This window comes from Bos indicus x Bos taurus, chromosome 11, assembly GCF_003369695.1.
Source record: "Bos indicus x Bos taurus breed Angus x Brahman F1 hybrid chromosome 11, Bos_hybrid_MaternalHap_v2.0, whole genome shotgun sequence".
NCBI classification, from domain to species: Eukaryota; Metazoa; Chordata; class Mammalia; order Artiodactyla; family Bovidae; genus Bos; species Bos indicus x Bos taurus.
In genome coordinates this window covers 103,564,561-103,590,158 of record NC_040086.1, presented here as the reverse complement: position 1 = coordinate 103,590,158, position 25,598 = coordinate 103,564,561, and the positions used below count along the sequence as shown (strand labels likewise).

General features: G+C 59.6%; 1 protein-coding gene across 1 annotated transcript in view; it reads left to right on the top strand.

Annotated features, from left to right (window-relative positions):
* The window catches only part of FAM163B (family with sequence similarity 163 member B), a 29,534-nt gene continuing 3,936 nt past the window's right edge, over window positions 1-25,598 (top strand). The window contains exon 1 of the mRNA XM_027556821.1: window positions 1-267. The gene's annotated coding sequence lies outside the window, so the exon portion shown is untranslated. The remainder of the gene's footprint in view (window positions 268-25,598) is intronic.

Below are 25,598 nucleotides of genomic sequence, written 5' to 3'. Positions count from 1 at the left end.
TCGCCGGGAGCCAGCCTGGCGTCCGGAGCCGCGGCGCAGCCGGCGCTGGCGAGGGGCTGCCGCCTGGGCACGCAGCCGCTTGCCGCGGTCCTCCGGGGCCTCTCCCGCGCCCGCCTCGCCCGCCGGGCCCCAGCAGGCGCCGCAGCCGTGGCCTGGGCATGAGCGGCCGCTACTAGCTGCGCCTGGCCTGGGACGGACGCCGGACCGCCCCGTCACGTGCGCCCAAGTCCTCGGCCAGCCGGGGCCGCGCCGTTCCCATGGTTCAAGGTAAGGGCCGAGCGGGCGCGCGGGTCACGGGGCGCGTGGGCAGAGGAGGCAGGCGGGGAAGCCCAGGCGCAGTGCCTACTTGGTCTGGAGTGCCCACCGCAGCCTGCCCCGGGCTGCCTTGCGCCAGGCTCCTGTCCCGGGCAGCTGCAGGGCCGCTGACACCCGTCCCATCCCTGGCTGCCCTCAAAGTACGCGCCTGTCGAGGAGGTTGTGGACAGAACCGGAGGTGGGCAGCGAGGGCCTGAGGAACAGGCGGGGGCACCCACGGTGCCAAGGAATGCCTCGTCTCCCTCCTGGCGGGGGGATGAGGGATGCTGGAGAGGGAAACTTTCCCAGGGGAGCCTGGGCCCTGCTCTCTGCCGCCAGGGGCTGAGCCCTTTGTTTACCTAGATCCGCCTCCTGCGAGACACCCTGCTGGGGCCAGACGTGCGGTGTCACCCATTCAAGGCACTCAACACCCAGGAGAAGAGGGGCATTGGCCCTCCTTGACAGATAAGGAAACCGAGGCTCAGGGAAGTTCAGCCACTGCCCCAAGGTCACACAGCCAGTAAGGGGTAGAGCTGGCCTCAGACGCACCCGCCTGCTGCCTGCCTCACTCCCACCTTTGTCTGTCCGAAATCTCAGTTGAAGTGGGGGAGGGGAGACCAGTCTGGTATTTGGTTTCTCCAGTCGGGGATGGAAAGACGCTGCGAACACTAAAAATCCTGCCCACCCTCCCAGCTCTGTTGTTTCAACTCACTCCACGTCCCATACTCCCAAGGCCAAGGGCCACCTGGGCATGAGGAATCCTGCCAGTGGGCAGCCCCCCGCAGCTCTGAGACTAGGATCTTGAGGGTCAAGTTCAAGGACCCATCTGGAAAATGAGGGAGCATCCTGGAGGCCGTAGCCCCAGCATGCCCCCTCGCATGCCTGCAAGAAGCTGGCATGGGAGACAAGGAGGGACCCCCCCCAACGCTCTCCAACCAGGCCAGGCCAGGCTTTTGGGGAAGGATGGCTTCCAGGAGCACTGAGGACTTCCAACCCCCCAAAGTTCGGGCTTGCCAGGAAAACGCACGTGCCCATCTTCCCACCCTCCTCCTCCTCCTCGGGGGGCATTGGGTCTCGGTGACCAGGGCTCTTCTTATCTAAACAGGTGGGTGTGAGTACCTCCTGTGCTGGTAGAGTTTGTTTAACCTCATGCATGCTGACCACTAGCTTTCTAAAGAGCTTGTGTGCTAGGGGCTTCTGAAACATGCGTCCTGCTCCTGAAGCTGGGGCTCAGGCAGTGTGGGGTTTTCTTCATCCTTTCTTTTATGTGGCAGCGGCCGGCTAGGCACCTGGAGAACAAGAAGAAAAAGACAAAGTAATCCCCATGCCCTGGACCCTGCAGAGCTTCTGTCTCCCCGTGGACTGCATTTCCAAAGGGGCTGAATCCCGGGGATTCACTGGGAAAGCTTGGAAATGGTTTCCTGAAGGGTTTGGGCTCCAAAAAGGACCTCCAGGCTCTCCCAGCCTCGGAGCTCCCAGGATGCACAAGAGTAGGGGTGGGGAGCTCCGGGGAGCCCTGCCGGCCTTCCTGGAGCAAGCGGATGCTCTGCTCCAGGCTCTTGCCCACAGAAGGATTGCCGTTGCTCCATCTTCGCCTCTCTAGCGTGGGGAGGGGAGAACATGCCCACCCCAGAGCTCCCGTCCAGCCTCCAAGGCTTTGAGCCCCCAGACACCACGATACGTCAGCACGACAAAGTGGATGAGGGCACTGGGCGGGGAAAGACAGCCACAGCTGGAGGAGCCGGGGTTTCTCTGCCCAGTTCTGTCCACCTTTCTGGGCGACCTTGGACAAGTCGCTCTCTCTCCAGACCTTGGTTTCCCATCTGTGAAATGATGGGGTGAATCACGTCACGTCCCCCGTGGGCCATTGCAAGTCTGTTCATCGCAGCCCCAAATGGAGCAGGTAAGGCTGGCTGGGAGGAGTCGAAGTCTTAGAGGAGTTCAGTGGGGTTTTGAAATCTCAGGGCTGGCCTGGGGCCAATCCCACCAACGCCACTTCCCTCTCAAGTGAGGACCCCAGTCTTGTATGTCTGGGGGCTGGTTCAAAGTCACCGACTCCCGGCGCTGATTCTGGGCAAGCCAGGTGGTGTGTCCGGCCGGGAGGCTACAGAGCCCTGGGACTCATTCCTGCAGACAAGCCTCTGGGCTCCAGCCACACGGGCTGGCTCTACGGAGTGATGGCAGCGGGAGCCCAGAGGAGTGATTACAGCGGGAGAGGGGGCAGATGGGGCTGCAGGAGAGCTTCATTACATCTCAGTAAATCATCTCTGACTTGAGGCTTGCCAGGCGGGAGGCAAGGCAGAGTGGCAGCCGGCCCTTGTCCAGTCCTCCACGGCAGCCCCCAGCCTGTCTCTGTCCCTGGAGCAGCAGGTCCACATCTGTGCATCAGGGAAAAGGCAATTCCCATGGCAGAGAGAGTGGATTCCAGGCTGCTCTGGGCAAATCACTCGGACTCGTCATGTGCAAAAAAGGGGGTGCTCCTGCCTCCACCCCCACCCCAGCACATGGGGGGTAACTGAGAGTCCCGGCCGCGTCACTGGTGCCCGGAGCCTAGTCCAGGGTCGGCCCCGCTGAGGCCACGCGGCTGGGCTTCTCCGCCTGGCTCTGCTGCCCTCCTCGGCACTGGCTTTCTTTGCTGTATCTCAGTCCCTTTGGATTTGCTCCAGAGGGGATTTGACAAGCCCAGCATCTTCGGGTTGCCAGCTTCTCTCCTTGCACTGTGTAGCAGAAAGGCTCCTGGGTGCCCAGCTTGCGCCTGTTTGTCTTTGCAAAGCTCTTTGTTCCTTTTGGAATCAGGTCCCCTCCCCACAGAGGCTCACGGTGGCGAACCTCCCCCACCCGCTTCCTGGGGGAGTCCGAGGGTGGAGGTGGGGATGGAGGGACTGCAGGAGGAAACCCAGGTGGATGGGCCAGCCTGCCCTGGGCAGAGGGTGAGCAAGAGCCCCGAACTCAGACCGAGGCGTGAGTTCCAGGCCCAGTGCTGCTGCGCCCCCGTTGTGAAGTGGGGACTGTGGCCCCTAATTCCCTGGGAGCCTTGGAGGATTAAATAAACAGTCCTGGTGAGAGCCCTGGGATTGGAAGTGGGGAGCAGGTGGGAGGTCAGATCAGGCAAGGCTTGTGAGCCCAGCTCTGTGGGTGGGCTTTCTCCAAGGTCTCCAGGAACCACAGGTGGGAAGAGCCTTGGGAGGACCCCAGGCAGATCTGGCTCTCAGGGGCGCAGTGTGGAGGATTCCCAGGAGGGGGTGAGGCTGGAGGCAGGGAGGCTTGGGAGGAGACTGCAGCATTCAGCCAGAGGAAAGCAGTAGCAGCCTGGGCCAGGAGAGTGAGAGGCGGGCAGGCGCCAGGCTCAGCTTTCCCAGATGGCAGAGGTGAGAGAGGGCTGGACCAGCCCGGAGGCCCAAGTGGGGCTGATCAGGGGCCTGGGCAGTGGCTCAGCTCAAGCCAGGCTCTCGGAGCTGCAGCCTGGCCTGCCACGCCCCCCAGCCACGAGGACAGGTGGACAGTGTGGCCCGGTAGGCAGGAGCGCAGCCTTCGGGGCTGACTGGAACTGTGTCTTCAGTGGAGTTGCTTAGCCTCTCTGGACCCCAGGCTCTCCATTCACAAAACGGCAATAATAACGTCCAGTCCATACGCTGCTGTGTGCTAGCAAGAACCTTTCTTCCCAGCCGGGTCTACCCCGGGGCAGCTCCTGCTGGTGGTCACGTCCGGGCTTGGCCACAGGCTTACCTCGTGGCTGAGAAGCGGGCAGACCCCACACTGGGACCACATGGTTCCCTGACTGTCACCTGCGTCTTGATTCTACCCCCACACTGGGACCACATGGTTCCCTGACTGTCACCTGTGTCTTGATTCTACCCGACCAGGTGCGTGGTCTCTGCAGGCAGCCGTAATGGCAGAGGTGGCCCCTGGGGGCACTCCCAGGCCGGTTCTGTCTGGCAGCTGGGCCTCTGTGCGGGCCCTGGGTCCCTGGAGACTATTATTACCACTATTTGCAGTATTTAGTTCCACATACCATCCACAAGCATGGGCTTCCCGGGTGGCTCAGAGGCGAAGAGTCCACCTGCCACGCAGGAGATGCAGGAGACCCAGGTTCGATCCCTGGCTTGGGAAGATCCCTTCTCTGGGAAGACCTAGTGACTAAGGAAGGACAACAGCAACCGGCCAAGCATCAGCTGGAGCAGTGGTCCTCCGCAGACCAGCAGCTTCAGCATCCCTGGGGGCTGGTTGGGAAGTCAGGTCCTCAGGCCCCCTCCAGACCTGCTGTAGAACTCTGGTGCTCAGCAATGTTTGAGACACACTGTTGTGGAAAGCATACTCTGCGCCAGAACAGAAAAAGGACTGTGCCTGCAGAAAGCTCTTGTAGGTGATGGTCTACCTTATGCTCCTCACGTTATTAATGAACATATATTCATTGTAATCTACATTAAAGAGTTTTTTAAATAGAATAAATGCATGCCTGCTGTTAAGCCATCCAGCTTTGTGACAAAGTAAAGGCACGGTTCCGGCTGCAGCCCGCACACCTGAGCTGGGCCGTCAGCGTCGCTGCAGCCACGCTGGGCGTCCCCGGGGGCTCCTCTGCCTCCCTTGTCGTTTTATTGGCTGCTCTGGAACATCTTCCCATGCCAGCACCCCTTTCTCTCGTCGAGTTACCTGGATGCTTCTTAGTTAGCAGGCTTTCGTCTCTGTTGTGTAGTTTGTACAGACTGGTTCAGTAATGCCCACAGGGAGTGGCTTGGGGCAGGAGGGAGGCACGGCCTCAGGGGAGGGATGTGCATGCATTGAATGTCTGACAGGGCAAGGGCAGTTCCCGGTGGATTGTACCCTGGGCGGGCACTGCCCGGGTTCAGAGGAAGGCACCCTGTGAGCTGGGGCAGTCAGGGAAGGCTTCCTGGAGGTGGAATTCAAGCTAAGCCCTGAGAGATGAGCATGGAGTGGACAGGAGCACGCACGCTGGAGAGATGGCGTGTTTCTGCCATCCCTCGGATGTGGGGGCACGTCTGTTGGTTTTGGCTGGTAACGGGGGACCCACTGAAGATGCTCTGGGTTTCCTCACCTCTCTGCTCCCCTTGAGAACCACCTGGGCTCCTTCCTGGGGGTCTCCCTGGCTCGAAGCACTTGAGAATGTGCTGTGATTGAAGTTGGTTTCCCCACCCACGGCCCCCTCTCTCATCCTCTGGTCTCTGCCGGGCTTGAAAAGGCGCACACGCACACGCTCGCGCACACACACCCACACCCACACACACACACACACACACACACACCCTGCCCCTGGGCTGAGGGCACTCTGCTGCAGTAAATGAAGGACCCACTGCTGCGCCCCCGCCCCCGGCCCCGCTGCGGCAGCTGGGTTTGCAGTTGCTGCCGATGCACCCCGAGCGTTAATGCCTGTTGTTTTGCCAAGCGTGGGAGGAGGCAGGAAAGCCTGGGGCTGCGGCGGGGACCTTGGGGGTGTGTTTGACCCACCGGAGGAGCGGGGTGGCCCGGGAAGCATCGTTAGTTTATCTGGAACGCTGTCCTGGGCCTCACCTTGCAGGTGGAAAGGTCATATTTACATCCTGTTTTCCAAATTCTTCCACTTGGCTTTGGCAAATGTGCCCACACTCCGTCCATTCAGGGGCTCTCTTCAGACAAAATTAAAACGCTCACTTTTCCAGTTCAAAGGCGAGCCCTGGATCCTTTCTCCGCAGGGGGCCCTCCCCCCAACCACCGGCACCAGCCACTGCTCCCAGAACCCAGCAGAGCCGCTGGCTTAGAGAAGCACCCACATGGAGATCCAGGAACCACGTGTCTTTTCCTGTCGGGGGCTCCCCCTGAAACACCACAAAGCCAACCATGGCTCTGAGAGGGCCGACCCCAAGATGCGATGATCCAGTCCTGGCTTGAAGGAAGACAGTGAAAAGAGTCCGTTTCACCACAGAAAATGCAGCCACTCTTGTAACTTTGTGAGCGTCTGGTATTTACCTGTGTTTGGGGTTTGTTTGGTTAAAGTGCTCATTATGCAGAAGGCTCCTGGCTCAGTGCAAACCTGTTTACAAAATGAAAAACATAGTCAACTTTAATTGTCATGGAACTTCTTACACGAGAGAGTTCCCCCTAATTACTAAACAGATTTCTCTTCCCCAAAAATATTTTGTTTTACAACGCTGCATCTTGAACAATCACTTTCACGGTGGCTTTGGCTTCCCTGGTGTTTCAGACGGTAAGGAATCTGCCTGCAAGGCAGGAGACCCAGGTTCGATCCCTGGGTCGGGAAGATCCCCTGGAGGAGGGCACGGCAACCCACTCCAGTGTTCTTGCCTGGAGAATGCCACGGGCAGAGGGGCCTGGCGGGCTACAGTCCACGGGGACTGAGCAGATGCGACTGAGCGACTAACACTTTACCACCGCTGGGCTGTGTCTGGTTTTGCTGTCTGCCCTCTGCGTCGGTGCATTTAGACATCAGGATGAGGGAAGGTGAGGCAAGGAGGAGGGCGTGGGGTGGGGATGGACGGGGACTGGCTGGGCCGCAGGTGCAGTGGGAAGCTCAGAACAGGCCCGGGCTTGGGACCCGGCCCACGCTCCTCCCGCTGGTGACCGCAGGTGTGTGACTGAACCTCTCTGGTCCCTACAGACAGGGCAGTCATCCGCCTCTCACAGTGAGGGCTCGTCGTCACCCACCTGAGACCCCGCGTGCCAGAGGAGCGTGACACATGCAGCCTGGTGCTGGACTCCGGGGTCTCTGGCTCTGGTGGGCGGGGCTGGAGCTCAGGTTCTCTGTGGTCGCGTGTGTTGGTACCCCGTGTTTATGTTCATTCGTCTCTGACTGTTTGCAACCCCCGGGACTGGAGCCCGCCAGGCTCCTCTGTCCACGGGATTCTCCAGGCAAGAACACTGGAGTGGGTTGCCATTCCCTTCTCCAGGGGATCTTCCCGACCCAGGGATTGAAATCGCGTCTCCTGTGTCTCCGGCATTGGCAGGTAGGTTCTTTACCACTGCGCCACCTTGAAAGCCGTCCTTGCTGAGGCCAGCTCCCAGACGCCTGGTACAGTCCAGGGGCCCTGCAGGGGACAGACCCTGCCAGCCACCACTCCCAGCCTCATCACTGACATCCCTTGCCGCACTTACTTCCATTCTGGAACGTTCGAGACCCTTGTCCCTAGGGGTCCTCCTGCCTCTTCGCCTCCCTGCCTGAAAGGTCCCTGATGGTTGGCACAGGTCTGCCTGTTAGGGAAGCGACCTTGACCTCATGCCACCTCCCGAGGAGGTCAGGTCCAGGACACGCTCTCGGCCGGTGAGCACCCGGCTCTGCAGCTTGTGGCCCCTGGCCTCCTTCCGTCTACAGCCCAGGAGCCCGTCAAGAATGGTACCTGTCGGTCTGGCTCACCAGGGAGCCCAGAGCTGGCACCCAAGTGGGGCACTTACAGGTTTTGTTGGGTGGCTGGATGTTTCTGTGCCATTCTCAAGGTCAAGGTCAGCCGCACCTGCTGGGGACAGGAGGGAGCACTGGCCTCTGCCAACTTTCCCTGGACTGAGGACCACCCCCTCCCCCGACATCTCAAGTCAGAAGCAACACCATCCAAGCCTGTTCGGGGAAGCAAGGCTTCAGAACGTACAGAGATAGGAAGTCAGCCCACCTGGCAGGAGGTCAGCCAGCACCCGGGGTTGTTCCAAGCAGCGCCCACCGCCCTCCAGCGGCGGAAGCGTGATCGTCAGACGAGGTGCTGCTTGACGGCTCCAGACTCACGGCCTCACTAGGTGGGGCCTCGGCTCCTGGCCAGGCCTTGGGGGTTAATGCCACTCTTCACTGACAGCGACTCCTGATTTTGAAAAAAAATCATTTAATCTGCAAGACGGGCCCTTTCAACAACACGCCTACACTCACTTAAAAATGGCTGAGCCCAATTTTTTTTTAAGGGAAAATGGATGTAAACAGATTGCTTCGAACAGAGTTTTCGCTGGTGCCTGGGCCAGGGAAGACTGCCCAGGGCATCTGAGTGGCCCCCAGAAGTGGAAAAGGGGGTTGCTGAGTTGGCTGCGGTCGCCGAGGGTGGAAGAGGGCTTGCGGCAAGTTTGCAGCTGTGGTGCCGGCAGGCCCGGTGGGCAGTGGAGCTTCATAAACCATCAGACGAATGAAGAGGCGAGTGAGTGGGCACGGGGTGAGGATGGACCGGGGGCTGACTGCTGCCCTATGAGGCCTCTGTCCCCAGGGTGGGGGCGCACAGGCCGGGGGGCCTTCTTCAGGGGCCCCCCTGGCTTGTACTTGGAGAGAACCAGCAGTGACTCCAGGTAGGAACAGAAAGCTTAGCATTTGACTGAGCATCAGAGGTGGTCCTGCCCTCCTCTGCCCCACTAGGGAGAATTGGAGATCCAACACCTCGGGTTGACCACCTTGGATGAATTGTGGTTTCAAGAGAAGAAAAGTTCCCGTACTGTTCACGGAGCAGGTGATTAGGCCAGGTAACGTCCAAAGGCCCTTCTGAACCTAGGAGGAGACGGGGGATTCCGCTTCTCGGCATCTGTGGCCCAGGCATTCTGATTTTCTAAGACCACAGGACATGGGTGCTTGGGTCCCGGGAGTCCCTGATTCCACCACCTCAGAGCAGCCTCTTTGCACCTGCTCCGCGGGTCCCCTGGCTGCCCACCCACCCTTCACCCTCTGCCCCCCCTTTCCCTTCCCCACACCCACTGCAGACCCTCCCTGAAGCCACAAGGCAGACGCTGAGCCTGACTTAAATGAGCTGCACTGGTCAGAGACAAGGGCCGGGGTCCAGGGGGCTTTCCGTGGCAGGTGCCAGGTCCCCTGAACTTAAGGGGTGTATCCAGACAGAGTGGTGGAGACACCGGCCCCCAGTGTGAGATGGTCCTGCCTGTGTCTTCGGAAAAACCCGGTGGCTTGATTTTCCTTTGCCTCTGCTCATCTGCTCTTCAATCGCATTAGCACCGCACACACAGACCTGCACAGATGTGCACACGAAACCTACACACACGTGTACAGCATACGCAGGCAGATACACACATGCACACACACATACAAACACATACACATGTGCCTGCCCCACCCCCCATACACACACACGCAGCTCCAGGGCAGGTGGCCCGGCCTGGGTTCAGCAGGAAGGGCTGGCCCTGGCCCCTCTGTCTGCTCTGGGTGGTCTCCAGCGGGGGTGGGAATTTCAGGGCCACGCCGGGTATGCCGGGCGGGAGTTCACAAGTGCACCAGCAGCCCAGGCCTTCATCTCACTGACTGTGGTTTCCTGGATGGCCCTGGTCCCCGGTCCTCAGTGCCCACCTGTAGGGAGGATGGCATGCTGTCTTCCGAGCCCACAGGGCTGCTGGTGCTTCGGGGATTCCCTGCCTGAAAAGCCAGCTTACACTGGAGAGAGCCGTAAAGTCACGGGTGCTGTTCTAATTAGCCACCAGAATCCGTGCTGGCCGGTGGGCGGGCGGGGGTGGGGGGCACGGGGGAGGGACAGGGACCTCCTGGCTTGCTTTCTGCCCTCCTCGCTGCCTCCAGCCCAGCAGCCAGGCGCCTGGTTCCTGGGCCAAAATTAATTGTACAAGTGCCCTTATCAACTGGGTTAAAGGGAGCCCCACCTCCTCACCTCGGTGCGTACGGCTTGCAACGGTAGCCATGGAAACTGCCTGTAACCTTGTGAACAGCTAAAATTTATATATTTTTTGGTTGGTTGTTTTTAAAAACATTATGCAGATTTCCTTTGTGCTGTCACACACCTGTGGGGATAATGAGGGGAATGCAGAGCACGAGGTCGTCATGCCAGCGTGCCTCCACCCCCCTCCTCCTTGCTCACTTGGCAGGGCCCGGGTCCCAGAAGGCAGGGTCCCCAGTGGGGTGAGCCCCTGAAGGGCCACTGCTCCTTTCACCTGGGCCTCCCCCAAGACAAGCCACACTCCACCTGGCCTCCCCAAAAGCAGGGAACTTCCCACGTGGCTCCCCCCCACTGCTCAGGTAGGGTCACTGGGAACCCAAACCCAGCAAGAAAATGAGACTCCTCCAGCAGCAGGTCCAGACAGCGTGTGCAGTCTGGCAAGGAGCTGAGCTGTGGGCCCTGCCCTACAGGGCTTTCTAGTCAAGAAGAGGAGACAGTGCTCATACTGTCCTTTATTTCACCTTAACGTCAGAAGGGTGTTCTGCTGGGTAGAGCATTCTAGGTTGGTGTGCCTTCTTTGAAGATGCTACCCACTGTCTCCTGGCTTTCATCATTTCCAGCGCAAAGTCGGCCATCCTTCTTGCCTGTATCCCACGGCCTGTGCCCTTTCCTCTCAGATTTTGTCCTCATCCCTGGTTTTAAGGAGTTTGATGTTCCTGGTGCTGTTTTCTTCGTGGTTCTTCTGTTTGTGCTTCTGAGTGTTTGGATCTGTGGGTCCATAGGTTTTCACCCACTTTGGAAATGTTTCATCCAGGACTACTTCTGATCATCTTTTCTGCATCCTCCTTCCTTTAGGATTTCCAGTTACACATCGATGAGGTCACTTGAAGTTTCCCACGTCTCACTGAGGCTCTGTTCACTTATTTGCATTTTGTCTTTTCTCTCTCTGTGTTCATTCTGGATACGTTCTATCGCCGTCTCCAAGTTCACGGATCTTCTCTTCTGCACTAAGTGAACCAGTGTATTTCTCATCTTAGACGTCGTGTCTTTTTTTATCTCTAGAAATCTGATTTCGTTCTTTTTAACATCTTCTATGTTTCTACTTAACGTGTCCAATTTTTTCTCTAGTGTTTCAACATGTGGGCGACAGTTACGATAACTATTTTAATGTTCTTGTCTCCTAATTCTATCATCTGTGCCATTTCTGGGTTAGTTCCGGTTGATTTTTCCCTTCCGTGTGGATTGTATTTGTTTTTGTCTGCATGCCGAGGAATTTTTTACTGGATGCTAACCTTGTGTATTTTACCTTGTTGGGTGCTACATCCCCTGTATATGTTTGTGAGCTTTGTTCTGGGGTTTGGTTGTTACTTGAAAACAGCTGGTTTCAGCCCTAGCTGTTATGCTTTGGGAGGCAGGAACAAAGCACATTTAGTCAAAGCCCTCTGAATTTTCTAACCAATGCTCCAGGAATTATGAAGTTTTCCTCTCTGATAGGAGCAGGAACTATTCCCAGACCTGTGTGAGCTTCCAGTATTGTTCCCTAGAATCTTTTCAAATGGTTCTTTCTCTTAAAAAAAAAAGTTTCTTTCTCTGACCTCAGGGAGTTTCACCCACATAGCTGTGCTGACTGGTATGTACCTGAGTAATCAAGGGGACCCTCTGCACAGATTCATGGTTCTATGTAGCTCCTCCTGCCTAAGACCCTGCCGTGTGCAGTAGCATCACTCAGCTTCCTTGGAGTCAGCTCTCTCTCCCCAACTCAGGGGGACCACCAGGCCCCACCTGGATTCCCCTGCCCTGCAGCCTGGAGACTCACCAGGTGGGGAGCCTGGACACTCTCACCAGGTGGGGAGCCTGGACACTCTCACCAGGTGGGGAGCCTGGACACTCTCACCAGGTGGGGACCCTGGACACTCACCAGGTGGGGAGCCTGGACACTCTCACCAGGTGGGGAGCCTGGACACTCTCACCAGGTGGGGAGCCTGGACACTCTCACCAGGTGGGGACCCTGGACACTCACCAGGTGGGGAGCCTGGACACTCACCAGGTGGGGAGCCTGGACACTCTCACCAGGTGGGGAGCCTGGACACTCTCACCAGGTGGGGAGCCTGTTCAGTCTGGACTGTCCTCATTCCTTGCCCATCTCTTGAGGATGGGCCTTCATCGCCTGATGCCAGTGCCTTGGGAACCATTGTTTCATAGATTTTGTCCTGGATACTTAGTTGTTTCAGGCCATAGGCTAAATCTCAGCCCAGTTCCTCCATCTTGGCCAGGACCCTGATTAGCCAAGGCTGCTCCTCAGGATGTAGGTTAGTGCTCCCAATTATGAGGGGAGTCTCAGTATCACCCCCACTTGGTCAGTGAGCACGCTGAGACACAGAGGAGTTAAGCAGCTTACCCAGGGTGATGCCGAGCCTGGAGGCAAGTCCTGGGCCACACCATGCTGCCTCTCACAGACAGGAGCACTGCAGACTCAGGGGTTCCCCATCATGCAGACACCCAGGCCTGAAGCCTCGGGGTCCCCAGGACTCCCCTCCACCGCCCCCCATCCTGCCTCCCAGTCACCCCCTTCTCTCTGTCTCCACCCCTCTTGTCATCTGAAGCCTATGCTAGCCTCCAGGTGGCCCCTCCCACCCTGCCTCTGTGCCCAGCCACCCACCCCACAGCCACAGAGTTTTTAAAAAGCAGAACTGACCTGGTGACTGTCCTTGTCAACACCCTCCTGAGCCTTCCTGCTGGATTCACTCATTCATTCATCACTTAACTGAGGTGATACGAGCCACTGTTCTGGGCACCAGGATACAGCAAGAAGCAGAACAGACAGAGCCCCTGTCCTCAGTGACTCAGATTCCTGGGAGAAGAGACAGACAATGAATGAATGTATCATGTGTAAAGGGGTAAGGGCTGTAAGGACGAGCCTCTTGGGGTACGGGAGCCATGGTGGGGAGGGAGGTTATTTTGGACAGATGGTCACAGAAGGTCTCTCAGGAGGAGAAATTTGAGCAGAGACCTGCGTGCAATGAGGGGAAGAGCCACACAGCCTATGAGAGCAGGGCATTGTAGGCAGAGAGGGCAGTGTGCAGAGGCTCCGCGGCCACCGTGGGCCTGGCGCGAGACAGAGCAGGCCCGGGGAGCAGGCAAGCAGGGAACTCGGGCCCAGAGGGGTGGGTGGGGAGGCGGAGCCCCAGGGATGCAGCAAAAAAGCACTCAAAACACAGAGGGGATGCAGTCAGCAGGGCTCTGTCAAGAATCCCTGCATCTCAGGCCAGGCTCGGGGCTCCCCAGAAGTCCTGCTCCCTGAGGACCAGGAGGAGGCTGGCACCCTGGTCCTGTTCCCTGCCGTGACCTCCACACGGCACAGGCTGGCACACTGCCCACACCCACAGATGCTCGTGGAGACTGGCATGAACATCTTGTTCTGAAGATGAGGACACGATGCCCGTGGTCGCCCTGGCACTAGGGCGAGGAGCCTGGATTCACCCCCAGGTCTGTCTGACTCCCAGACAGACCAGGGCTGTCGCCTCCCCGGAAGTCTGCGCTGACCGTGACCTCTCTCTGAACCATCTCGCTCTCATCCCCAGGTGCCTCTGTTCCCCAGAGCACGAGGCAGCCCCTCCAGTCCTGGAGTCAGGACACGGGGACTGGCTGTCGATGCTGGGCTGGGTGTTTGTTCAATCACTGTGCGATGCCAGAGGCGGCCGGCGTTTCTGTAAAAGTCTCGTCCCTCCAGCTTGGCCCCGAGTTCTGCCTGTCACTGACCTTAAGCGAGTGTCATTCTCTCCTTGAGCCTCAGTTTCCTCATCTGTAAAATGGAGTCAATTATTCTGACTCCAGGGACAACGTGTGTGTGTGCTCAGTCACTTGGGGCGTGGCCAACTCCTTGTGACCCCAGGGACTATATCCTACCAGAGTCCTCTGTCCATGAGATTTTTCCCAGCAAGAATAGTGGAGTGGGTTGCCACACCCTCCTCCAGGGGACCTTCCAGACCCAGGGATTGAACACATGTCCTCTGCATCTCCTGCACTGCAGGCAGATTCTTTCCCGCTGAGCCACCGGGGAAGCCAAGGATGATGGTGAGGCTTAAAGGATGTGACCTGCGCTGTCTCCTTGGAGCACCAGCAGCGCAGGCGCTGTCCCCGTATGCTTTCGCAGACGGTAAACTGAGGCTCTGGCGCAGTGAGGCTTTCCTGATGCCATAGAGCAGGCCAGGAGCGGAAGCAGATGTGGTCAGGGCCTCCTGGGCTCAGCAGCCTCAGTCTCCCTCCTCTGCTCACCCCTCTGGCATGAGCCCTTCACAGCTGGCTTGAGCCTCTTCCCGGAAATGCATCAATGGCTCCAAAGTTTCCATCTGCCTCCTCCAGTGCTTAGCTGCCAGGGGCTCTACTGTGACCAGTGACTCAGTGCACAGGGGCACAGACAGCGCCTGCTGTTTACTGGAGCCTGTGCGTCAAGGGCAGGCTGACAGTGCGGGGGCTCCCAGGGCCTTGCGGGGACTGGCGGGAAGGCGGCGGCTCAGGACGAAAGCACAGGGTATGCAGAGCACAGCTGGGTGCACAGAGGGCCAGGCTTCCTGCAGATGGGGAGACCTGGGCATCAGCCGGCAGGGTCAGAAGGAATCGGCCGCCTGGAAGGAAGTGGGCAGCGGTCCCAGAGGCGTCCCAAGCCGAGGGGCCGTGGGGCAAAGACAGGCCTGTGCCCCCACAGCGCAGAGGCAGGGCATCCAGGCTGGCCCTAGGGAAGTGGCTTTATTCAGAGCCAACTGGGAGCCACTGCGAGTCCAGCCTTGCTCTGGGGCCCATCCTTCAGGACAGCAGTCCTCCAAGCGAGCTCCCTGGTCCAGCAGCAGCAGCAGCAGCCCCCGGGCATGCTCAGCCCACCTGGACCTCTGAGCACAAGCTTCCAGAGGAATCCCTGCAGCCCACAGCCCCCCAGGGGAAGCCAGTGCGGCCTAAGGTGAGAATCTCCAATTTGAGGGGAGCCCTCAAGGGGGCAGGCACTGGCTGGGGAGCCAGTCTGGCCCAGGGTCCAGGAGGCAGGAGGGAAGGGGGTGTGATGGAGCGCTGAAGCCTGGTGTTGTCTCAGGGCCATTCCTACCTCTGACTCACCCAGGCAGACAGTGCCCTGAGGTTAGGCCTGGGTTGTGGGGGGGGTCCCCAAGCCACAGTGGTATTGCTCTGTTGACCCTTGGACACCCATGGGCCCCTCACGGAGAGGGGAGGTCTCAGAAGTTGGGGTCGGCGCCAGTACATAATAGACAACAGACATGTCAAAGGAACTCAGGCAAGTGGCCAGGACCAGCCACAGTGTGGGTGGGAGGCTCATGCAGGTGGGGGTGGCCAGTTCACTTGGATGCCTTAGCGATCTGGTGGTGGTGGGGGGTCATGTCACTGTGGCCCCCTCAGGCCTGGGCAGTGGCCAGCTCTGTAGACAGGGGAAGGACCCCAGGCAGGCAGGCCCCCCAACCTTGGGCTCACGGTCACGCCTGGCCCCGAAACCCTGCCCTGCGGTGCCCAGGACAGCCGTGCGGCCGCGGGGTCGGAAGCCCAGCCTGCCACGGGTGGGCAGTCCTGGATCACCGGGGACAGGTGCCCTGCGGAGTCTCTGAGCCTCTGTTTGCCCCCCGGGGTCTGGCTGAGTCACGAGGGTTTTGTGGATCCCAGGGCTGAGCTGCAGTCCTGGGCCAGGGCCAAATTGGGTCCTGCTTGTGCCCTGGGCAGACCTGGACACGCCGTGTCTGTTCCTCGCCCGTGCTGAGAGCTCCTGTGAGGGCGAAGTGAAATGCGGCAGGCAGAGCCCTTGCCCAGCGCTTAGATTTCGTACATGCTTAGTGATCAGAGCTCTGGCGGTCCCAGGAGCCCTGGCCGGGGCCCCCTCCTGCACAGCCACCCAGCCCTGAGCTGGTTCCGGGGACTGTGCCCAGGTCTTAGACAAGGAAAGTAAAAACAAAGTTGTCTGGCAGCAGAACCCAGCTTCTGCACATGGTTACTTTAAGGGAGAGGAAAAGCCTGCCGCTGAGCTGGGGTTCCCTCGGGGGTCTCAAACCACCCTCCCAGGAAGCCCCTGAATGGGGCACCCCAGTGCCTTTCTCCTGACCGGGACCCCCACCCTCTGTGCCCTGACCTGGCCTGCAGTGCCCACCATGTCTACCATCCCCTCCACCTGCCCAGGACATGCTGGGGGCGGCCGTGCCAGAGCTGGGGGCCGCAGGGCTGAGAGCCCATCCCTCGCTTTCGCACATTCAGGGCCTGCTCAGCCAAGCCGTGCCAAACGGACCCTGACTCAATTCAGTCCGTCTGCCGCGCGGAGCCATCTCTGTGTCCTTGGGAGGCCCTGCCCCCCGGTGGCAGATGGACTGCCAGGTCCCTGCCTTCAAGGAGCTTCCATTCGGAGGGGGGCCAGGAGACACGTGTACCCCGCCACCCATAGGCAGGCAGGGGTGGGCTGGGCGAAGGGGAGACCAGACAAGACACTGACCTGGGGCAGTGCACGCAGGCTCAGCCCTGCTCCCTGCCTCAAACCGTGTGAGCTGTGTCTCGCTCTGTTTCCTTGTTGGCCAAGAGGACCATGACAACCCTGCTCAGACCCTCGTAGGGATTCAGGATGCTGGTCACGGGTGTAGTGCCCGGCCTGGCACAGAGGAGGTTTTCAGGACAGGACCCTGTGCTTACTGCTACTGTGAGGCCCAGGGGAGCCACCCAGGGTGTCGGAGGGACGCCAGGACCTGCCCAGACTTAGGCTCAGGAGCCCCAAGGGGGTGGCATGGGCAGGAATGCCAGGTCCTGGGACGCCCCCGCAGCCTCTCTGCTGTGTTAGTGTCGCTGACATCAACAGCTGGGGGGCTCACCAGAGAGATGGGCCTGAACTGTGAGCGTCTCCACAGCATGCAGACTCTCTCAGGCCACGAGAAGGGCAGGCCGGTGAGGTCTGGGTGCTGCTGAGCTCAATGTCCAGCTGGGGGCCTCACCCTCCTCCCCCCCACCCCCCGCCCGATTCCTGCTGCCACCTGGGGGCCCAGAGACACAGTTCAGGGTCGCTGGCCTGTGGTCCTCCCTCTGTGCAGATGTCAGGGTGACCCTGAGCCAGGCTCCCCCTCTGGGGGCACAGCCAGCCGTTGGCACGGTGAGCAGGCGGCGATGTGTTCACAGCCTTTCACACCCCCAGGCCGGCCCCCAGGGAGCCAGGGGTCCAGCTTCCTTTGACCGCAGTCCTCAGCACGTGCACCCTGAATTTCTGCTCCTCTGGATGAGCTGGGCAGTGGGGGGAGGCAGGGGCTCCGGGCTGGACAGCAGCAATCACAACTCAGGCTTTAATTTTGCAGTAGATTCTGAACGCCGGCCTCACAAGAGGACCCTCTAGGCCAGGCCTCCCACCAGGACGACTAGGCACCGCCCCCCCCCCCGGCACCACCCACTGTCCCAAAGGACAGGGAGACCCCGGGCAGTGTTGGCGCAGCTCCTTAACGGAGGCCAGGAGGGGCTCCTCCTGCTGCTCCCTGGGGACAGTGCCCACATGGGGACCATGCCAGAGGGGCCAGGAAGGCCACCCAGCTGGGGGTGCCCAGGCAGTGGGGAAGCCGGGCCACCCGGCCCACTCATGTGTGGCAAACCCCTGCTGCCCACAGTTCCCCAGCCACCAGGCCCTGGGGTCCACCCTGAAGGCTCTCCTCCTGGACTGCAGGGCCACCGGCTTCTTTCCTCAGCTCCAGCTGTATCCCCAGCAGGCGAGCAGGGCCACAAAAACGGGGTGTCCATCTGATTGGGTTTTCCTCTTTCACGGTGGGTTGACTCAGTCCTCCAGCCTCAGTGGACCTCTGGGAAACTCGAGTTGGGTGATTGTGCAGAGAGATGCATCTAAGCCCTGCTTCCCACGTGGTCCGGGAGTAGGGTGTGTCCTGCGGTCCACCCTGGGGGAGCCGGGGTGAGATCAATGCGCAGGTGCGGTGGTCACCGATGTCCTCCTGAGCCCTGACGATGCTGAGCTGAGACCCGGAGGAGTGGCTCCCCATGGCACCCCAGTCTCCCTCCCCACCCCACTCTGGAGCTCTGCCGGGATCCCACTAGGAAATTCTGGTTCCTCCTGCAGAAGCTCGAGGAGCCTGGCAGATCTTTCATTCACAGTCAGAGCCCCTGAGTCCCTGCCGGGCACCCTGCTCTGGGCTGGGCAGCAGAGCCATGGACCGTGGGCAGGGCCCTGCTCTTGCATTGCTCACCCCAAGAGGCTCTTCAGCAGGGTTATGGGGAGAGCTTCTGGACATTCGTGAACCCCAGAAACGGCTGGCAAAATGGGACTGCCCTGTGCTCTTGGGCCCCTGGAGGAGTCCAGACCACAGAGCCAACCAGCCCGAGGCATCCACAGTATTTTCTGGACACCGGTAACCCGGCCCCAACCCACCTGGCAGTACCAAGGCCCGCTGCTGCAGGCATCCTCCAGCCTTGGGACCCAGGGTGGGCACAGGCCCGGCTCACTAGGTCCTGGTGCCCAGCTGGCCCGGGTGCTCTCCAGGCTGGGCTGATCTGGCTGAGGATGGAGCTTGGGGGTGGGGAGGGAGGCGCGGGGGGCCATTCCAGGTGCGGTTGGGCACAGCCTCTCCAGGCTCCAGGCCGCTCCAACCACCCACCCCCACCCCCAGCCAGGCTCTGGGTAAGATCTCCAAGACCGGCCGCAGCGATGCGGAGCGCTTCGCCGTCTATTTATTACCAAACGCAGGAATCTGGGAGCCCGCGGAGCGTGAAATTAGGGCCAAATGTGGAGGAGGTCTAGACAGGAACTCCGGCCACTCCCGGTCGCGGACGGCGGGGCCCTTGGGCTCCCAGGAACCAGACAGATGCTGCGGAGGGAAAGCCCTGGACCAGACATCAGGGCGGGGAGAGGCTGGCGGGGGGCGGCAGACCCGGGTCCCCAGCCATGCTCTGCCCTCTGCCCTCTGCCCTCTGCCCTCTGCCCTCCACCCCAGCCTTGGCTCCCGGTCTAGAAAGGAGCAGCACCATCGCTGTTTGGTCTAAGGTGCTGCTAGCGAAACAGGCGGATTCCAGGGCCGCACTTAAACCCACTGAGGCCTGGGCCTCTGCAGGCTGCCCAGGGTCTGGTCCCAGAAGTGGCTGGACGGGTTGAGCCGGAGGCCCGGCCAGTGCGGGGGGTGCAGGGCTGGGCTTCTCCTTGGCTCCTGAAAGCGGCAGACTGAGCCTTCAGGAGGCACTGCTGTGTGCCCTGCAGCAGGCAGGGCCTGGCGGGCGGGGAGGGGGCGCTGCCTACAAGACAGACTGAGGAGGCTCAGTCCTTGGTCTTCAAGACAGGGAGGGGTGGGATGGAGCTAGGGGAACAGAGAAGAATCGGAGGGTCTGAAACGGGGCGGGCCATGTGGTCCAGATGGCAGCCACACGGGGGTCTTCTGCCAGGGGAGGGGCTCTGGGGCGGGTGGCGGGAGGCAGGTGGGGGCGTCTGGCTCTGCTGCCAGGCGTTTCCTGCTCCCACCCCCACTCCCTCATCGTCACACCTGCAGGAGACAACCAGAGCCCGCACAGCGGCGGCTCCCCGGAGACGGGCTGTGGGGAGGGGGCTGTGGCCCGCCCAGCCCCCCTCCACAGACTCCGGGGCTGCGGGTGCCCAGAGGGGGCCCCCCTCTCTCAGCTTGTCCCTGTAAAAGCCGGGGACGGGACCAGGAAGCAAAGCCGTTTATAAAGCTTTAAAACCGTTTATGGTCCCAGGGGGCAGATTAACAATTCAGCGCAATCCTGGCCAAATCGTCTTGGCGGGCAGGCAGGCGTTGCAAAGAGACTTGGGGTGGGGGCGGGGGCCGGAGGAGGCGTGGCAGCGGCGGGCGGCTCCCCCAGGCTGTCACTGGCCCCGTGGCCCCTCGCTGTCCCTCACCTTCCTCTCCCAGCCCGGACCATCAGATAGCCATCCTTCCGGGATGGCTCAGAAGCCTCCTCTTCCAGGAAGCCCCCCATGGTTCCCCGACACAATAGCACCCCCTGAGCCCCAAAGCTGTCTGCTGGTCTCTGGGGTACTCAGCCGTTCGCTGGGTTAGCCAGTTTCCCCCTAAGCTCCCAGGCGAGTGTGTCAAGCGTTTGCAGCCCTGCAGGGGTTTGCATCCTGATATGCTTGAATCAGCAGCTCCGCGTTTTCACGTTCGTGATCCTGAAACTCGTACATCTCAGTTATCCGGACCCCTCACAGGCAGGGCCAGTTAAGGACGCACACCTAGATTCTTGAGGTCCAGAGCTGACCGGAGTCGGTTCTCTACCTCCTTCTGTACCCACACTACAGAGGAGCCTACGGAGGACTCCGAGGCCCAGAGGGCTGCCTGTGACCCAGGTTCCCTGTGGGCATATGGCAGGGTGCTCCCCAACCTGGCCGCCTGCCCTCGTGGGCTGGACAAGGGCCCCTCAGACTGCTCGGTGTCCCGCTGGGCAGAGTCCCCAGCGCAGGAAGAGAGTGGGAAAGTGACAGCTCAGCAAGGCCTGGGCCTTGGGGAAAGGGCCTCTGGCTGCTGTTCTTCCCCTGACTTGCTGCGGGAGGTCCCGAGTGTGCCCCCATCCCACCCCGCCACTACCCCTGCACTGGCCTTGGTCTCCTCCTACCTCACCCGTTAAACAGAGGTGTGGGACGTGGTCCTTGCAGCACTGGCATCCGAGGTTCTGTGAGTTGCTTTGAGAAGTCCAGGAAGGCTTCCTGGAGGAGGAGGCGTGTTCTGAGCACTGATGGCAGGGCAAAGCCTGCAGAGGCGGAGGGGAGAGCACCTTTGGGGTGGGGCCGGGTGAGGGTACAGGGGCAGCTGGAGGGTGGGGGTGAGGAAGCCACGTCACTCTCAGGGGCTGATGTCAGGCTGGGGCATAAGCAAAGCTGCCGGGGGTGCACGTGGGCGCCTGCTGCCGGGCCTGGTCCTGGGACCAGCGCCTGGCTCGGGCGTTGCTGCTCCTCGGCATGCCCATGTCTGCAGAGTGAGGCTGAGGCACTCTAGCTGGACGGGGCGGGGGTGTCGGAGCCGAGGCTGCTGACAGCCCTGGGCGCCTGGCCTGTGCCAGCACCCTCCCATCACGCCGCCAGGCTGCCCGCCGCTGGGGGCCCCCCACTCAGAGCCAGAAAGACCAAGGGGCCATCTGTGTCAGACCTGGGAGGGGGCTGTGTGGCCACACCTTCGGGAACCCGGTTGAAAGTTTAGATGTGGAGAGGGAGGTGCGTCTAAGTGCAGCACACCTGCCATCTGTAGGAATCCTCCATGCGCTCCCATTCTGCAGAGGAGGAGACTGAGGCCCAGAGAAAAGGAGGCATTTGGAGCCCTGTCCTTGCAACTGGCAGGAGACGGGGCCACGCAGGGAGCAGCTTACATGCCGGGGCGGGGTCTGGTTTCACGCCTGTCCTGCCTGCCAGACTTCTCTCCCACCCGGCGAGTCCCCTTGTCCACGAGGCAGGACCATGACGAGCTTTCTGGGATTCAAGTAGCAGAGACACACGCAAGGCAGCGTGTTCACAGCAAGTCACCCCATGGGCCCCAGGGAGGGCTGGGGGCCTGTACACCGGCCCACAGCTGGCTCACCGTCCTGTCTTCCCGCGGACCAGCTCCTCCGGCTCCACACTCAGGCCGCCCTGCTGCAGCCTGGGCACCCATGTCTCCACCCAGGGCCAAGGGAGTAGGGACTGGCCAGTCTCCAGGCCCCGGTTCTGTTTCCTAGGAGACAGAAGAGGGCCGGCCCAGCTGGGGTGGGGGGAGTCCTTTCCACCCCGTGCCTGGCAAGCGGTGTCCAGAGGGGCAGCAGCATTGGGCACGAGGCTGTGGGACCCTCTGGGCCCGGAAGGCCCTGGGTTCCCTGCGGCAGGGAGTGGGTCCCCCGTGGCCTTCAGCTGTGATGGGCCCGTTAACCTGAAACAACACGCATGCTTCACGTGCGTGAACTGATGGGGGCTGGGCTTTGGCTCAGCCAGCGGGACTGACTTTGGCCAACTCTGAACCTCAGTCTCTTCATCGGCAAATTTGGGGTCCCAGTGCCTCTGCTACCCCCCACGACCCCCCGGGAGGCCAGGGAGGGCCGCCGGGGCCCCTTCCACTGCCCGCTGTCTGGCCACCCCAGGGTCAGGCTGAGATGAGCTGTGCCCTGTGAGTCCCCGGAGGGCAGTGTGTGGGCACGTGGGGCCCGGTGCTTCGCCGGAAGCTGCCCGCTTCGCTTTGCCTCACCTCCATGAAGGGCGTGCAGCGCACATGGACAGCAGGCCTGGCCCCTGGCCCCATCCCCCACTGGCCCCCGCCTCTGCACACCCAGCTCCCCGGATCAGGCCCCGGTCGGCCTGCACCCTTGGCAGGGCTGGTGGGCCGGCTGGCCTCAGCCACCCTGGGGGCCAAGGGAGGTCGAGCTGCCCAGCAGGGTGCCCAGGGATGCAGGGGTCCCTGGGGCTGCTGCTTCATCTGTGTGGCCTGTGCTGTGTCTTCCTGACCGGGCCCCGTGGGCCCAGCTGTCTGGACCTGCCTGTCTACACTTCTGTCTGTCTGAATTTGGAGCTGTCTCTGAGTCTGGGTCTTGTCTTGCTGCTCTGGGCCTGTCTGGATCTACCTTTCTGTCCCTCTATCTGTCTGCTCGGGGTCTGGGGGCCCCTCCCCGCGTGGCCTCTGACACACAGCGCTGGCTGGGCCCGACCCCACGGACACGTCCACATCCTCCTCCGTCTGTGGACTGGGGTCCACGGCGCCCCTGCCCAGCTGCTCCCTGCCAGGCTACCTGACCCTGCAGATGAGCCTATGGGGAACCCCTGAGCCTTCAGCCTCGCCACGCGGGGCTCAGGTCCCCTCACCCCTGACCCTCCGACCGCCAGACCCCCTGAGTCTCCCGACGAAAGCCCCATCTGTCAGTTCTCGCACATTCCTGGAAGAAGGAAAATCAGCCCAAATTCCAGCAAGTCTTTGGCAAGGCTTATCAGCAACTTTAGAAACGTGCACACCACGAAACTCTTCACTGCGCATTCCTAGGAACCTGGGGAGTAATGCAGCTCCTGGCTGAGTGAGCGGGGCCCCTCCACATGGCGGGGCCCATGCCGGGGATCCCCGCAGACAGTCTCTTGTCTAGAAGAACCTGGGGCATCTGGGGAGAGACGTCTCCGTAACCAGCGAAGGTGCGGAGGGTGCAGACAGAGTGTCACTTTCGTTTAGGAGGGGGACGGAAATCTATATTTGCTTACCTTTTTGGAAAGAAGCCACAGACGGCAAACCCAGAACTCAGTGAAACCGTCAGTCTGGACAGAGCAGGGAGGAAGCAGGACCTCTCTGAATGCACCTGGTTTTATGCTTTTGACTTTGGAACCAAATGTTTTCTACACTGAAAAAAGCACACGGGCGACTCCCTGGAGGCCCAGTTAATGAGGATGTCCCCTTCCAAGGCGGGCAGGGCTCCCCGGTGGCTCAGACGCTGATGAAGTCACCTGCAGTGCGGGAGACCCGGGTTTGACCTCTGGGTCGGGAAGATCCCCCGGAGAAGGGAATGGCAACCCACTCCAGTGCTCTTGCCTGGAGAATCTCATGGACAGAGGAGCCTGGCGGACTACAGTCCATGGGGGCTGCAAAGTGTCGGACACGACTGAGTGACTGACACTTTCACTTTCCAAGCAGGGGGTTGCAGTTCCATCCCTGGTCGGAGAGCTAAGACCCCACATGCCTCACAGCCGGAAAACCAAAAAACTAGGAGCAATATTGTAACAAATTCAGTAAAGACTTTAAAATACTAAAGCCACCTTTAAAAAAAAAAAAAAAAAGCTAAGCTACTTTTAGGTCCCACATTAAATCAGTGTGTGTGTGTGTGTGTGTGTTTTAAGACAGTAAAAACTAACTGAAATAAATGACCCTAAATATTGAGGTGGTGGGGGGAAAAAAGAGCATACTAAGAATTATTTCAAGTGACTTTGAAACAGACTTTTTACTTCACACCCCTAAGGGCACAAAAACAAAAAGAATAAGAAATACCAGATTCCGTTCAGTAAGCTTGTTAGTAAAAACATTGGTAAGGATACTTTTAAATGGGAAAAAGCAAGTAAGTAATGAAGTGTATGTTATGAGGAAATAAAATTTGCACTGTAAAAGTCACATAGACATCACATTTTAACATGGGAAAACCCCCTTCATGTCTAATTTTAAGTGGAAATATCAGTATAACCTCATGTTCATTTTTCTCTCCCTTAAAAAAAAAAGTCTTTCCTAGATCTGGCCACTGAAAAACCCCAGAACCATTGCAAAGCCAGAAGCAACTAACACCTCTAGGGCCCAGACTGTGGGCTCTAGAACCACTTCCCCCAGCAAGAGAGCCAAGCGTCCCAGGACTGCAGCAAGAACTGGGACATCTTATGCCTGAAAGCAACGTGCCATGAAGGGTTAGCGGGGTCCCACGAAACTAACTTTGGGGCTTCGCTAGTGGCTCAGTCGGTAAAGAATCTGCCTACAACGCAGGAGACCCAGGTTTGATTCCTGAGTGGGGAAGAACCCACGGAGAAGGAAACAGCAACCCACTCTAGTATTCTTGCCTGGAGAATTCCATGGATAGAGGAGCCTGGCCGGCTACGGTCCACGGGGTCGCAAAGGAGTCGAACACGACTCAGCGACTACACCACCACCATCAAAATGACACTGGAGCCCACGTGGAGGCCAAGCCCGTGGTCCCAGTGAGATCATTTAAACGTCAAAAAGAATAACGACTGCAGGAGATTGAAACGCATCGAATACGTATAAACCAGTGGGAATAAGATGGCAAAACGGCCACGGCCCTCACGGGGTGCCAACTTGTTCTGAAAACTGAAAAATTTACAAGCTGAGCATCTATGCTTTTCCTCTGCAGACAGTCTGTTGATATTACCAGCTACGTAATAGGGAAGATTCTTTAGAGAAGAGTTGGAGCTGATACACGCAGGACAGGTGATAGCCTCTGAACAGTCTCTGTCTGCAACTCCTAACGAGACAACAGATCCCTCAGGGATTCCCAGCCGCTGCTGAAAGAATGAGGAGGAGCCGGCGGGGAGGCCTGGGCAGCTGAACGCCCAGGCTCATCCCAACATCGCAATGAGAGGAACAGCGGTCCTGGGGCCCTGAAGGTGGAGTGGTGGGAAGCCAATTTAGAGGGCAGAACCGTGACAGAGGAACACGGGAAATGCTGCTGGAGGAACTGCAAGCCCGTTCTCGTACATGGAGAATTCTGTGAGATAAATGACCCAGTTTCTTCTGTAAACAACCTGCAGGGAGCAGGAATGAAGGGGAGCAACAGTCAAAAGAGCCAAACACAACTGGATCTGGATTTGAACAAGCCGACTGTGGGAAAGCATCTTGGAGATGAGCGGAGGCTTTTTAAAGGTCCTCACCTGTCAGATTCTGCGCTGAAGTGTTTGTAAATAAACTGATGTGCTCTGGGATTTCCTTTAAGGAACTCAGTTGCTCCTTCCATGTTGTTCCCTGGGGTCAGGGGAATGGAAGGGATTGGGAGTTTGAGACAGGGTGTACTCGGCAAAGCCCCTTGTTAAACCTCGGTGACCTGGAATGGGCCACAGTGGGAATATTTACACGACCCACAGGTTAAGTTGCTTCAGTCGTGTCCGACTCTCTACCACCCCATGGACTGTAGCCCGCCAGGCTTCTCTGTCCTTGGGGATTCTCCAGGCAAGGATACTGGTGTGGGTTGCCACGTCCTTCTCCAGAGCTTCTTCCCGACCCAGGAATTGAAGCCAGAATCTCCAGCAAATTCTTTATCTAC